Here is a 15,638-nt window from a genome sequence, read left to right as displayed (position 1 = left end):
GCTTTTGCAGAGTCACAACAAGGAAAAAAAAAATTCTTGACCACCATTTAAATATTTCTTCCAAAACACACCAAAGGGAAATGAAAATCAGGGCAGGGAGAGATGCTTCTCTGTGTATCTTAGGGGAAATGAAAGTAATTTTGTACATTAGGAGAGGAATGCTATATCAAAGCTTAAGAAACCTAGTTATAGAGAATTAGATACATAAAGTACGTCAGAATATACAGTAATACTAAGAAGAAAAGGAGGACTTGTGGCACCTTAGAGACTAACAAATTTATTTGAGCATAAGCTTTCATGAGCTACAGCCATTTCGCAGAGATACCTCTCTGATTGTGCTGGCTAAAACCTCCAAATGCATGTTCCAACCACCACAATAGAGATATATACGTTTTTGTGGGCACACCCATTACCCCCCTAAAATCTTGGCCTTAGGAGTTTCCTGACACTTTGAATTACTTTAACAATCCACAAGGACTAGAGAGCGTTTATTTAAGTGCGCTCTTTGATTCTGGAACAGTAAATCCAGCCACAAAAGATAAATATCAGCAACATGCCTACAACGTTTTAAAAAAACAAACATGAAAATTCTGTATGTAACAATGCAAAATATATATCAATAATGGGTATTTCAGTAAAAGTTCTCTTCACTTTCTCAGCTCCAAAGAGTGGCTGTGCTATGGTTGGACTTTCTGCTAGCACAGAGATATCCCAGTACGCAGTGTACTGTTAACCTGAGTAGCACCTCTTATTCATAAGGGAACAGGGACAAGGAAGTGTTGGGGGAAATAAATCAAATGTTATTTTTAATATTTTCTATGTAGTAGTCGTCATAAAAGCATACAATGTAAATACAGAAGATCTTAGAGATCTGTTGATGATTCATTTAAATTTGGCTTACTTTTTCCCCATAAGCAAACACCCCATGCCTGATCAATCATATTCAAGCATGCAATTGTCCATACAAATCCCTCGTTACCAGTTGCACAAGAAGCTTAAACTGCTGTTGCAAAAATATTTAGATTTGCATATAACCACACCTTATGGAAAAAAGAAAAGGAGGACTTGTGGCACCTTAGAGACTAACCAATTTATCTGAGCATAAGCTTTTGTGAGCTACAGCTCACTTCATCGGATGCTGTAGCTCACGAAAGCTCATGCTCAGATAAATTGGTTAGTCTCTAAGGTGCCACAAGTACTCCTTTTCTTTTTGCGAATACAGACTAACACGGCTGTTACTCTGAAACACACCTTATGGTTTCCTCTGAATACATAGCCCGTCATCTTAACCCCACTACCTGTCTACTCTCCAACAAACAGACAGACAACTCCTGTTGTTTTTATTCAGTCCTTACTCCAATTGAAGTCAAAGTAAGTTTGGCTTTAGTAAAGGCTGCAGGACTTGATCCACTGCGTCTGAACATTCCTAGCTTCTCGGACAAGATCATTCTCAAGGAAGCTAGCTCCTCCTGCTGCTCACCCCCTGCGGCTACACTTCCATTTATAGTGCAATTGCTCAATGAGAGTGAGCATGGATATGTCTCCTTGAGGTAGAAATTACACTTCCAATTCTAAGTGTGGACATTCCCTAAGTATTTTGTGTGAGTGTATTGTTGTACCTCTGCTGAGCACTAGCTGATTCAGGCCTTGCAAGTCAGTTTCCTGTTAGAGGAGAAATCAATGATGCAGAGCGTGGGTGTTTTCTTAATGCACTTTGTTTATTACACTATGTATGCCTGTCCTTGAACAGAAGTGGACATCAACAGCACACAGGTAATCCCCTCTTTCAGAAATCTCAGTCCAGATACCAATGCTCAGTTCCCAGGAATCAACTTTGCACTATGAATTGACTTCAGTTAGAGAAATTAAGGTAGTGAGCCAACCCCTTATTGTCAACATTTTCCCCAAAGAACATACATCAAAAAATAACAATATCACTTTTCTTCAAAGACTATGCTGCTCTCATGTTAAGAAAAATAATTTATGTGCAACAATGCCATTAAGGGACTTCTGCCATAGCTCTGTTATGGAAGGTGGGGGGAGGGCCTTGTAGTGACCCATCAGGTTAAGTTACCCAATACTTTCCCTTATAAAAAATTCTTGTAACTTTTTTTGAAAAGCTCTAATGTAACCCATGTGCCTAGTAGTGAGATATCTCTTTAAGAGACCCATTGGGGGGAGGTAGGAGTGAGTTGTGTCTGAGTCATTGTTGTGAGGCAGATTTAGCACTCCACATCCAGAAGCTTCTGGAATTGGGTCTGGTAGTTTTGGGTATGCTTCAATAGGTTCCCTGTTCCTGGGGTCAGACTCCAGGAGGGCAAGCAGTCAGGGCAGCTGCTTTGCAGAAGGCCAAGTGCCCTGTGTGAGTTGGGAGAAGATGAGCCCAGGAGCAGAAAGCAGGCTGTTGTCCCTAACTCTGAAGCATTTTGCAGCAGGCTAGTGATATTGTTAACCCTCTAACAGGGAAGCATGGGCAAGGCTAATTATAGCAAGGGGAAATTGGGAGGGAAAAATAACTTCTATTTTAGTTGTATGCTTTGAATGTTTTGATTTTAGTCAAACTGTTCTAGTTATATCAACTAGTCGGATTCACCAACTTTTCTTTAAATGTAGTAATGGGGAAAGAGTCATTTATATTTTGCTATTCTCAGTTTTGTATTTTCTTGTAACAGTTTTCTTTAAATCTATACACTTTAACTGAGTGATTGGTTAATCAGTTAGCTGACTGACTAGCAGTGATTTCAGCAGAGGAAGAGTCTGCATGGATTCCAACTGAAGATTCCTACAAGCAAGTGGAAGGAAGATGTTGTTTTAGACTCAGCAGACTGTATAGATTTGGTGCTCAAAGTGAGGGTCAATGCTAACAAGGCCAATTCAATCAGGGTGGATGTGGCCCATTCCCAACAGGTGACAAGAAGGGGTGAACATCAACAGAGGGCAAATTACTTTTTGTAGTGACCCAGCCACTCCCAGTCTTTATTCAGGCCTCATTTGATGGTGTCAAGTTTGCAAATTAATTCCAGTTCTGCAGTTTCTCATTGAAGTCTGTTTTTGAAGTTTTTTTTGTTGAAGAATGGCCACTTTAAGTCTGTTATTGAGTGTCCAGGGAGATTGAAGTGCTTGCCTACTGGTTTTTGAATGTTACAATTCTTGATGTCTGATTTGTGTCCATTTATTCTTTTATGTAGAGACTGTCCAGTTTGGCCAATGTACATGGCAGAGGGGCATTGCTGGCACATGATGGGATATGTGCAGGTGAACGAGCCCCTGATGGCTAATGTGGTTAGGTCCTATGATTGTGTCCCTTGAATAGATATGTGGACAGAGTTGGCAACAGGTTTGTTGCAGGGATTGGTTCCTGGGTTAGTGTTTCTGTTGTGTGGTGTGTAGTTGCTGGTGAGTATTTGCTTCAGGTTGGGGGCTGTCTGTAAGCGAGGACCGGCCTGTCTCCCAAGGTCTGTGAGAGTGAGGGATGGTCCTCCAGGATAGATCCTTGATGATGCCCTGGAGAGGTTTTAGTTGGGGGCTGTAGGTGATGGCGAGTGGCATTCAATGACTTTCTTTGATGGGCCTGTTCTTTAGTAGGTGACTTCTGGGTACCCTTCTGGCTCTGTCAATCTGTTTCTTCACTTCAGGAGGTGGGTATTGCAATTGTAAGAATGCTTGATAGAGATCCTATAGGTGTTTGTCCGAGCGATCGGAGCAAATGTGGTTGTATCTTAGGGCTTGGCTGTAGACAATGGATTGTGTGATGTGATCTGGATGAAAGCTGGAGGCATGTAGGTAAGTATAGAGGTCAGTAGGTTTCCAGTATAGGGTGATGTTTATGTGACCATTGCTTATTTGCACTGTCTGTGGGTTATAAAATAGCCATGTTATGCTGTAAAAATTAGGTTTCAGAATGGTAGCCGTATTAGTCTGTATCAGCAAAAAGAACTAGGAGTACTTGTGGCACTTTAGAGACTAACAAATTTGTCTGAGCATAAGCTTTCGTGGGCTAAACCCCACTTCATCAGATGCATGCAGCGGAAAATACAGTAGGAAGATATATATAATATAAATTAATTATATACACATATAATATAAATTAATATATACACATATAGAGAACATGGAAAAAAATGGGGTTGCCATACCAACTCTAACGAGAGTAATTGATTAAGGTGGGCTATTATCAGCAGGAGAAAAAAAACTTTTGTAGTGATAATCGGGATGGCCCATTTGACAAGAAGGTGTGAGTAACAGTAGGGGGAAAATTAGCATGGGGAAATAGTTTTTAGTTTGTGTAATGACTCACCCACTCCCAGTCTTTATTCAAGCCTAATTTAATGGTGTCCAGTCTGCAAATTAATTGCAGTTCTGCAGTTTCTCATTGGAGTCTGTTTTTGAAGGTTTTTTGTTGAATAATTGCAACTTTTAGGTCTATAATTGAGTGTCCAGGGAGACTGAAGTGTTCACCGACTGGTTTTTGAAGTGGGCTTCAGCCCATGACAGCTTATGCTCAAATAAATCTGTTAGTCTCTAAGGTGCCCCAAGTACTCCTCATTCTTTTTGTAAAAATTAGATTATTATTTGTTTCTTTATCATAAGATTTTATAAACTTATTTAATTAAATTCATTTCTTTAGTTCCTTTTGGGACTTGAATGTGGGAAGGTTGACCCTGTGCAATTCTTGCTGAAAATCCTTAGAGACTAAACTCTGGGTCTCCAGCTACTTTTCTATGGGAGTTGGGGTTTTTTTAGACACTGGAGAAGGGCAATGAAGTGAACTCTAGCCCACCACCTCCGTTTCTTCTGAAATGCCATTGTCACTTTAAGTGTCAACAAAACTTTGGCAGCATGCCACAACAATAACTCAACATAAACATTCAAATTTAAGGTCAGGCCCACACAACTGCTACTGCAGCATCAGCAGACCCAGGGAGAGAGCTAGACTGGGCTCCCCATGACAATCTCATCCGCAGATTCAGCACGTGGTACCAGTATCCCATCCTCTTCTCTGAGAACACCACATGGAGAAGGAATTCCCCTCACTTTCTGGGGTTGGAAAGAAGAGAGTGATTTGGGCCATGCTTTTCCCAAATACATGCCGAGACCCAACATGTGGTGCCAGCAGCTCACTTCTCCCTGGGATAACAGCTTTTTCCTTCTGCCAGCTAAGGTAGTTAGTACAGGTTTCAGAGTAACAGCCGTGTTAGTCTGTATTTGCAAAAAGAAAAGGAGTACTTGTGGCACCTTAGAGACTAACCAATTTATTTGAGCATAACCTTTCGCGAGCTACATCCGATGCATCGGATGAAGTGAGCTGTAGCTCACGAAAGCTCATGCTCAAATAAATTGGTTAGTCTCTATGGTGCCACAAGTCCTCCTTTTCTTTTTGTAGTTAGTATAGTAGCTCAAGCTGTGCTGAAGATGTAGGATTCAAATTCTACCAATAATGTGTTTTGGGGGAGGGTTTGGTAAGTACAGCAGCACATAATAAAATTTGTTAACCTTTAAAAGAATTCTAAGAAATTAACTAAATTTAAAAAAACATTAAAAAACACATGTGGCAAACTCAAGCATTCAGAAGTTAGGAAATGCCAGATCTAAGGTTGCCCATACAACCTTACTCTTGGGGGAGTTCTGCGCCAAAAAAATAAAAATTCTGCATATTTTATTTGTCAAAATCACACAATATAATCATGTCAGTTTCAATTATTTTGGTAATTTATTTCAAAATATCCGTCAGCAAGTATGTCTGTAACAATATAGACCCCCCCCCCCCAAAAAAAGATTCTGGTAATATTTTTGTTTTGACAAATAGATTCCTTACGAGGCTTATTAATACAGAACTTTGAGTAATTCATTTAAATTACAATACAGAACTGTACTTCCTGCATCTGTCAGAAGCAGTGCAAAGGCTTGGGGGAGTCAGGGGTAACAGAGGACCAGAGGGAGAGGGAAGGAGCCTGGGAGTGAACCTGGAGGGTGTTGGATGTAGGTGGGAGAAGGGTTTATTGGGGGCGGACGGGACTGTTAGGGAGTTGTGGAGCCTCCCCCATGCAGACCCTGACTGACCCCAAGCCTCTCTCATTCAGTCAGGCACATCTATCCCTGTCCCCACAACCCCCCATCCCCATGGGTCTCTGCAGTCTTCTCCCCCATCCCCATGTTCCGCGCAGCCTCCCTTCCCCATCCCCAGGCTCAATGCTGCCACCCCACGAGCTCCTGAGCCCAGGCGCCAGTCTGTCCCCGCCCCCAGCCATTCTGAACCCCAGTCTGAGACACGCCCCCAGCAGCCGTGTGTGCCCTACTCTGTCCTAACCTGGCAGAGTGCTATGATGAACTTCTGCTGCTGGGGGAAATCGGCAGCACTGGGCACACAGAGAAATTTCTTTCCCCCACAGAAAATACATTCTGCCCCAGAAGTGCTGCGGTTCTGCCTTTTGCCCACACGAGGCCGCTGTGGTGGCAGAACAGCCGGGTGCATTCATGTAGCTGTCTGTTCTGGCCCCACAGCAGCCTCTGGTGGGCAAAAGATGGAACTGCACCACTTCTTGGGTAGAATGTATTTTATGTAGGGGGAAAAACAAAATTATGTGGGACAGATTAACATCTGCAGATACACAGAATTCCCCCAGAAGTAACAACCTCAGTTCTGCCCCTTGTGCATATGGCATTATGACAGAGTCTCCAGTTTCATTATCATATACTATTTTTCAATAGGAGTTCTTGCTCTTTCAGTGCACAGGATGGACTGTGCTAAAGGCATGAATCAGGGTTGATAGTGAATGAGGCTGTTTGTAGGATCTCTGCCTCATTTGCTCTAGAATTTGGAAGATGTACAGTGAGCAGGTAGGGGACTGCAGAAAGAACATGCGCTCCCAATGTGATGTTGTATTTAGCAGGGTGAATGCAATCCTTGGATGTATGAAGAATATCCGGTAGGAACAGGGAGATGGTGTGACCTCTGTATACAGCATTAATAAGGCTGTTACTGAACTACTATGTCTAATTCTGATCACACTTGAAAAAAGATGTTGAGAATTTGGAAAGGGTTCAGAAAAGTGCTATACGAATGATTAGAGATCAAAAACCATGCCTTCTACCGACAAGCTAAAAAAACTCTGTCTGTTTAGTTTAGCGAATAGAAGGTTAAGAAGTAACTTTTTCACAGTCTATAAGTACTTAAAGAAAGAAGAAATTTCTGCTAGTTGTGGACTCTTTCATCTAGCAGAAAAAGGCATAATGACATCGAGTTTGGATGCGGAAACCAGACAAAATACAGACTAGAAACCGGGTTGCAAATTTTTAACAGTTAGTGTAATTAACCATCGCAACAACTTTCCTAGGGATGTCGTGGATTCTCCATCCCATTCAGTCTTTAAGACAAGAGTGGAAATCTTTCTAGAAGATACGCTGTAGCTCAGGTAGAAGTTATGGGCTTGATGCAAAAAATATTCATGATGCTCTATGGCTTGTGTTATGGAGGTCAGACTAGATCAGGGTCGGCAACCTGCGGCTTCAGAGCTGCATGTGGCTCTTTGGCTGCCCCCTTGTTGCTCTTTGGCTGCCCAATTGCTGGCTGCCATTTTCTGAGGGGGTGCGAGGTGCAGGCTCTGGCCAGGAGGCGCTTACCACAGACTGCCTGCCTGCCCTAGACCCACGCTGCTCCGGGAAGCAGCTGGCTGCTGGCATGTCTCTGCGCACTCCCTGGGGGAAGGGAGGTAGCCCGCAAGCACCACCCCCGCAACTCCCATTGGCCAGTTCCCAGCCAATGGGAGCTGTGAGGACGGTGCTGGGAGTGGGGACAGCGCGCAGAGCTGCCTCCCCCCTGCACAAGGGGTGCGCAGAGGCATACCAGCAGCCAGCCACTTCCGGGAGCGGCATGGGGCCAGGGCAGGCAGGCAGCCTGCTGTGCTGCCAGCCGGGTGCCGCCTGTGGTAAGCGCATCCTGGCCAAAGCCTGCACCTCGCACCTCCTCCCGCACCCCTGCCCCAAGTCAGAACCCCCTCCTGCACCCAAACTCCCTCCCAGACCCCACACCCTCTCCTGCACCACAGTCCCCTGCTTTGTAATCAAGGAAGACTGGCACTCAGCAGAAGAGGTGGGAGGTTTGCATGAAGGGGATTCGGAGTCTGATACAAAGCCAGGGTGAGGCTCTCATAAGCACATAATCCACCGCAGCACGGGTGTAGTTATTGTGTCCTCTCGGGTACACAATGCTCCAAGCACCCTGTGATTCAGAAGGGCAGAGACCACTCAGCCTCCAGGGAGCTCACATATTGTACAGTGACATCGCATTACTGTGACCCCCTGCCAGAATACTGGCCTTATTCAGAGCCTCACTTGAGGGACTGTAGCCCTGCAGGCCCTGTAGAAAATGCACTTTAACAAACCCAAATCTGAATGCAAGTATTTTCCAGAGAGCTGGGTCCAAACTTATTTGAATGTCAGTAACATCAGTAGGCCCCAACTCAGATCAGGTCCTGATTGTGCTAGGTGCTGTACAAACGCAGGGGATGTGCCTACATTGCATTCAGAAGCATGACTGCAGCTCTGCTAGCTTTAATCTAGCTCCCCTGGCTAAAGATATCAGTGAAGATGCAACGGCATGGACCCAGCATGGTTTAACACTGCAGCTACATACCCTGGCTGTGGGCAGTCTGGTATAGTCCTCGCTGAAGCACCTAGATTCTAGTCAGATTAAAAGTATTGGTGAGTAGTAATAACTTTAACATGTTCAATTATTATTAGTTGATAAATTCTAACTCTACAAGTAGCTTTGTGTGTGATACGGCTCTCGAAATATTTTGGTCAAAGACAAAAACAAAAAAATAGCTCTTCTTCGAAAGGTTGCTGACCCCTGGACTAGATGATCATAATAGTTCCTTTATAATCTATGAGCAAAGATTCCCTTGTAGTTAAGGAAGGTGAATAATAGAGTATAAAGGAAGATTCAGATCTATCTCTGCTGCAGCCTTCATATGCAATGCAGAGCAAATCATTCAAACAAAAATTTTGCCAGGTGACCACTAATTGTATACTTCTGATTTTCTGTGTGCACAACTTGACACAATGGGGGCCTGCTTTGCAGAAATGCTGAACACTTACAGCTGGAATAGAACTCAGTGGTGCCACAGATGCTCAGCACCTCTGCCAATAAGACTGTTTTCACGGACACAAAGGTGTGGGGGTTTGTACAGCGAGATAACAAATATAGAGTGGTTATCCTGCTATAAAATCCTAAGAGAGACATGTAGTGTTTGCTGTGAGGTACCTAGCTGAGGTCAGCATTATATACCTGTGTTTGATCTCGTGATAAACACTACAGGTGTCTTTTCTCCACTATGGTAAAGCAGGATAGTTAATGTGGTTAGGTATCCTATTGGTAAAAACATACCTTTTTGTCAGTGACATCATAGTACAAGAGAGCTTGGTATGGAGATGTGGGCACAGGCTTGGGAATCTTGTGGTGCTGAGCTCTAATCCTAGCTCTGCCCCTGATTCACTGTGTTCCTGCAGAGAAGTCTTTGTCTGTTTTTCCCATCTATAAAATGAAGATAATACTCTTATCTTGCAGTGGCGATATGGAGATAAATTCATTAATGTGTGGGAAGCACTCAGACATTACAGTGATGAGTGCCCTAGAAAAGACCATAAGAAAATTAATAATTATATATTCATTGCATGGTATACACTAAATAAGGCAGAGGATACTAACTGTATGTTGAGGATAAAAATATTAAACAGCAGCTTCATTCTCTGAACCATTCGTTTTTTAAACAGGTTTACAAATCCTTGCCATGTAAATATCAGAGACAAAACACTCATTACAACAGTGAGCTTTTGGTTAGTGAAACAGTATACAGTTAATATAATCATCAAATCTCTCCATTTAAGCAGGGTGTTACCATGTGACAGAGTGAGCATCTTTACACTACTCATGACCTAGCATTTCTAGTGAATTTGTTAAATTGAGTGAAATCTCTGATTACACATATTTAACAAGCCAGGCATGTCTATCAAATGCTAATATTCAAAAAGATTGGACAGGTGTGCCAAGAGGTTTTTTGCAGGTGAATGTTCTTTTGTTTGAGTACTGAGTGTATATAGTAACCAAATATCTAAGTATCTATTTGTCCTCTGTCTATTATCCTGAGCACGTAACTGGTGCATTAATTTTTCCATAACAACCTCTCATATTTTGTGAACCATTCCGCTAGAGTTGGACCATTTTTCTTTTCCCAATGAGAGGCTATCAGGAGCCTAGCAGCTACTAGCAGATGACAGATTAATTCTTCATTTCCTTTTGTATGACCATTTCTGACAGGAAGCCCAGGAGGATTACTGAAGGATCATTGGGTAATAAATATCCAACAATTTGTGATAAATTATTATGAATTATGTCCCAGTACTTTCTAATGAATAGACATGTCCACCCTGTGTGTGTAAAATCTCCTCGTTCACTGTGGTTTCTCCAGTATTTATCCACATTTAATTGCTATATATAGATTTTAACCTGACTGGCATGAAATACCATTGAAACACTATAGTAAAGAATTTTTCTTTTATCATGCTGAAGACTGAGGTTACTGGTCCTCTTGTATCATATCAACCTTCATTCTTCTGGGGTAATTTGTTTATCCAGATCCTTTTCCCATCATGTCATATATAGACTTCTTTGGTTAGGAAAGTTGTCTGCAAAGATTGATATAAATTAGTTGCAATTTTTTGTTTCCTAACTGACCGGATGCTATCGCTTCTATTAAAGTCAGCTTTTTGTATAAAACAACTTTTCTAGGAAGTTGAGCAACATAATGGCTAATTTGAAAGTACTGTACCAGTATCAGGGAAGAATGGGCTGGTTAGGGTTTGTTTTGATCTCTACGTAAATTAGAAAAGTTTCTTTATTGAATAGCTGGGAAATTGCAGTCTTTAAAACTCTCTGGTTCATGATTTGGGTTAAGAACTGGATTATTTGAAATGGGTGTCATTAGTGAGGGAAAAACACTTATTTTTTATCTCTAGTTCTATCCTAAACCCATGGAGTAGCCTTTGCTAAAGATGTATGTACATTTCTGGAGGGCATGTTCAACCTTCATTCTGGCATTTTCTAACTTTTGGGAGCTTGACTTTGCAACCTTAATAATGTTCTTTTAACACAGTGATTTGTATGTAGTGTGTGTTCACGCATGATTGTGCACACTGGCATGCACACAGCCACAACACGTGTGTCTATTATGCACAGTTCTGAGACCCTGCAGTTCCAAAGTACAGCAGGGTGAAATAAGGACAGAATGGGAACTTTAACTTGGAATTTCCTTGCTTTTGTCAGTTTAATTCAGACCATGAATGTTATTGCAACATACGGCAACTTTTTGTATTTAATTAGATTTACATCCCACTCAGTTACCACAGGCTGGTTGGAAACAGATGTGTGTGTACTTTCCTATGGTCAGCACATTGATGCTGCCACTGGAAAATAGCCAACAAGAAGTTAAAAAGAGAGGACTGCATGTGGCAGCTCCTGTTAGGGGAGTGAAAACAGTTGAATTTGGTTAAGTATAACGTTCATTTTGTGAGGCCACCTGGGCTTGAATATGGTTTTGGAAGCCTCAGAAAAAGCTTCATTTGTAATTATGTTTTCAGTCTTTCATCATTAATGTGTCTGAAAGATCAGAAAAAGCAGAGCATGACTATCTCAGCAGGCTCAGAATCATTTTATTATAACACTAAATAGGTCTTCTCTGACCTCATGAGCTTTAATTTACATTTTCAGTTGTTTTCTCATTGTCACTGTGTGTTCAATTCTTACAGCTGAAATACCGCTGTGCCTGGAGCCTTAAAAATACTATAACAGACAGTACATTGTTTGTATGCAGCAGGTAGATCTTTTCAACAATTCCATTGCTCGCAGTTCAATATGCATAAGGCACTTTACTTATTAGGCAACCCAATTCAAATATTCCCAGTATGGGCACCTATCTCAAGGTCCCCTAATGATGTGAGTACAGTTCTATTCCACCTTTCTCAAAAAGCCACATCCATTAAACGCAACGGATTTATCACTCTCAAGCAGTCACTTAGGACAAGTTTTACTGTGTAAATAAAAATAATCTGTCAAGATGTAGGAAATACATTAATATTGATTTTTACATACACAGCGGCAACTGCACTAATGATTACAATATTCAGTGATACAGTGGACCAATGGTTTAAGACCAGGGCCCAATCTTGTATTCCTTACTTAGACAGAAATCCTATTGACTTCAGTAGGACCTTTTTCCTAATTAAGAATTGCAGGGTCAGGTGCTAGGTGCCTGGAGCATATCATCCATTATCTGGGAGGGTTTGTTCTATCTTGTTCAACTGCGGAGAACAAAAACTTCTTGAACCTTGATACACAAAGGCTCATTCTACTGAGCATACCCACCGTGAGGGGAGGCAGACTGACCTTACACTGTTCAACTAGCACACTAAGTACAACTCATTCTCTCTGTAAACCGGTCTTCAAGCTTCTGAAAGGTTTGCTATAGACTCAGAAATGTGTGTTTTAAAAGTTGTATTTGTTAGTGTCAAATCGCATTTGGAGACGGACACAGAAAAATTACACAAGAGGCCGCCTCCTACAGTAGAGAGAGGGAGATTTTCTGTATAAAATTTCAGCCAAGAAGTGCTTTTAATGGCTGAGTCATAAACACTGCAAAACACAGTTCATAACAGACTCGCAACACTGGTCGCATACTCATCTATAGCTGTGCTACCAAGCACTACTCTAATGAATGCAATAATAATAAAGGCCTATCTTAAACAAAAGTGATTGCAAAGTTTTGTAAAAGTGCAGATTAGAAACAAGAGAAATTAACTTTTTAAATTTAATTGAAAATGTCTTCTCAGCCTAGCATAAAAGACTAGCTTTAGGTCCTAATCTGAATCTTTAAATACTGTGTAAATGAGTCTTGCATTGTGTGACAGGGTGTACCAACCCCGCACTGGGTCAACGGGGCCTGACCAATCACTGTGGGCCTAGGAGACAATGCCCCCTCACCCCTGTTGCACATGCTCCAGGTGGAAGGGACAGATAAAAGGAGGCAGCCCAGTTCAGTGGGGGCTGACTGAGGAGGAGGAAGGACATGTGCTGCAGGTTCCTGCAGAGGAATCTTCAACTCTTCAGGCTGTTGAGACCATGGACTCAGACTATGCTGTGGATGACCAGCTGACCATGGAGACTGACTGGGATGCTGAGCCCCTGCCAGCAGAAGAGATGCCCTAAATGGGCCTTATGGTAGGAAGTACCCAGGGAATGTGTTAGGGGTTCAAGCATAGGGAATTTACCAGCTTCTTAGGGCCCTGGGCTGGAACCCAGTGGAGTAGGGTGGCCCCAGGTTCCCCCTGTGCCCTCCTCTGCACTTGCCACTAGGCAAGCTACCTGACAGCTAGCTGGGAGGAGGAGAGAGTTTAGGTGTGTCCATGTAAATACAGTTTGCTCTTGCTCTGCTTAGATATCCATCAGATAGAGCAGTGTTTTGCCCAAAGTAATCAACTTTGACTCATGTTGGGTTACAAATCACTTTACTACTGAATGCAGGGGTAGTGAAATGCTGTTATCAATGTGTTGTAATTATTGTATGAATAAAGGGGAACAGAACCTGTCCCAAATGAGGGGGTCACCCTCAGCTGAAAGGACCTTGTTAAGCCAGGGGCTCGAATGCCAGAGCCCTGTGAAAGTAAGAGGGGTGGGGACAGGTGTCCCAGTCAGGAAGTGTAGACCTTCCCCAAGGATCTTCCCTGGACTAGTTTAATGTGTTTCTCTTCCCCTGCTGCTCAAAGAAAGAGCTAAATTATTTTTTATCAAGGTCCAAATTTCTTGGTCAAGGTATAGTCAAGATCCAGACTCCAGAGAAAATAATAATAATTTAAAAAATGACAATAAGTTCATAAAAAGATTTTGGAGTCTGTTTAAAATCATCAGGTGGTCTGGATTTGGCCTGCCATCTGCCTATTGACTATCCCTGCTATAGACTGAGTGTTTGCTCTGCTCCACCCCAGGGGCTGATGACTGACTTTTTGCCGTGACCTGCCCAGAGGGTCAGAGCCCTCCACTATTGTCTGCCCCAGCCCAGAAGGCTTACGAGCCATAGACTAAGTGTTTGCTCTGTCCTGCCCCCGGGGCTACAGACTGGTTGGTTGCTTGGCCCTGCTAGGGGTCCTGAGTTCTCCAACTGCAATTGTTTGACTCAACAGGGAATCCCAATGACCGTGTGACGGTGTACCAAGCCCAAGCTTAATATTAAAACTGCAACACTGATCAATAGATACAAGCCTTTCCTAGCTGCCTTCTTTGTCCAGTCCCCAATCCTAATTTTTTTTTCTGGAAAGTCTAAATCTTGTCGTTGGGCTGCTGCTGTGGTTTTATTTTTTAAAATAAACTGTTTCCTTTTTTGCTTTTACCTCAAGAGCAGAATTTACAATAGAAAAATTAAGAACATGAGAACTAATACCCTTACCAAAAAATGTACTCAGTCTTAAGAGAGTTATACAGTAATACATATGTTAGAATTATGGAAAGGTATCCCATCCTCCTTTAAGTAGACCAAGTCGCATACCGATAATATTGTATTTATTTTGTACATTTTACCTCAAGATATCAGGCCACATCCTGGTCTGTAATATCCCTTTGCCTCTCTCTGGCCCTTAAGATCAAACTTATGATTTTTCCTTTCCACCAAAGTTGTCTTTTTCTTGGCAAACACTTGAAGTGTAAGGTTGTCCATATTAGCAGTTCTCTCAGCTTAACAACCTTAGGCCCCAATTCTACATATATACTTAACTTCATGTACTTTGAACAGAAATCAATGGGACTACTCACTGTGTATCCAGTTAAGCAGGTGTGTTATACCCAATGTAACTCATTCTTGCACCAAAATTCAGAGCGATACCCTCTGGCTATTCTCACTAAAAATGAGAGAGAGAATATTTGGTACAACCTGAATGTCAGAAGGGCTAGGAAAGATATTGTTACCTTCCACCTGGCCACTTTGCAGGCCATATGCAAGGACCACAGGCAATCATATTCCCTACATTTGCGGAGAAAATAAGGACCGCTCCCTCTTTGCACCTCTGCGGTGGCAAGTGGCAGGATCCATGAAGTTACTTGGGTACTTAAGTCCTGTTTTTTAGACACCACTGAAATCCACAAAACTCCCACTTGGCTGCTGGCTAATCCTGTAGGCATCTATGTATTTTCCCCTAGGAATGTACACTACATGCATGCTGCAGCCTCACTATAGGCATTGTAATAGAATAAGAATGGCCCTACTGGGTCAGACCAAAGGTCCATCTAGCCCAGTATCCTGTCTTACAACAGTGGCCAGTGCCAGGTGCTCCAGAGGGAATGAACAGAACAGGTAATCATCAAGTGATCCATCCCATGTCCCTCATTCCCATCTTCTGGCAAACAGTGGCTAGAGACACCATTCTTGCCCATCCTGGCTAATAGCCATTGATGGACCTATCCTCCATGAACTTATCTAGTTCTTTTTTGAACCCTGTTATGGTCTTGGCCTTCACAACATCCTCTGGCAAGGAGTTCCACAGGTTGGCTGTGCATTGTGTGAAGAAATCTTACTTTTATTTGTTTTAAACCTGCTGCC

The 15,638-nt window shown here is 42.4% G+C and overlaps 1 long non-coding RNA gene across 2 annotated transcripts in view; it reads right to left on the bottom strand.

Annotated features, from left to right (window-relative positions):
* LOC125630204 (uncharacterized) overlaps window positions 1–15,638 on the bottom strand; it is a 40,006-nt gene that overhangs the window by 12,118 nt on the left and 12,250 nt on the right. The window contains exons 2-3 of one of the 2 annotated variants that reach the window (XR_007354590.2): window positions 14,855–14,940; window positions 9,386–9,629 (exon numbers count right to left, since the gene is read on the bottom strand). This is a non-coding gene — a long non-coding RNA (uncharacterized LOC125630204). The remainder of the gene's footprint in view (window positions 1–9,385; window positions 9,630–14,854; window positions 14,941–15,638) is intronic. The other variant, XR_007354589.2, reaches the window with a different exon arrangement.

The sequence above is a fragment of the Caretta caretta genome, chromosome 1 (genome assembly GCF_965140235.1).
Source record: "Caretta caretta isolate rCarCar2 chromosome 1, rCarCar1.hap1, whole genome shotgun sequence".
Taxonomy (NCBI): domain Eukaryota; kingdom Metazoa; phylum Chordata; order Testudines; family Cheloniidae; genus Caretta; species Caretta caretta.
The sequence above is the reverse complement of the archived record's forward strand: the minus strand, read 5'-3'. Positions and strand labels throughout refer to the sequence as shown.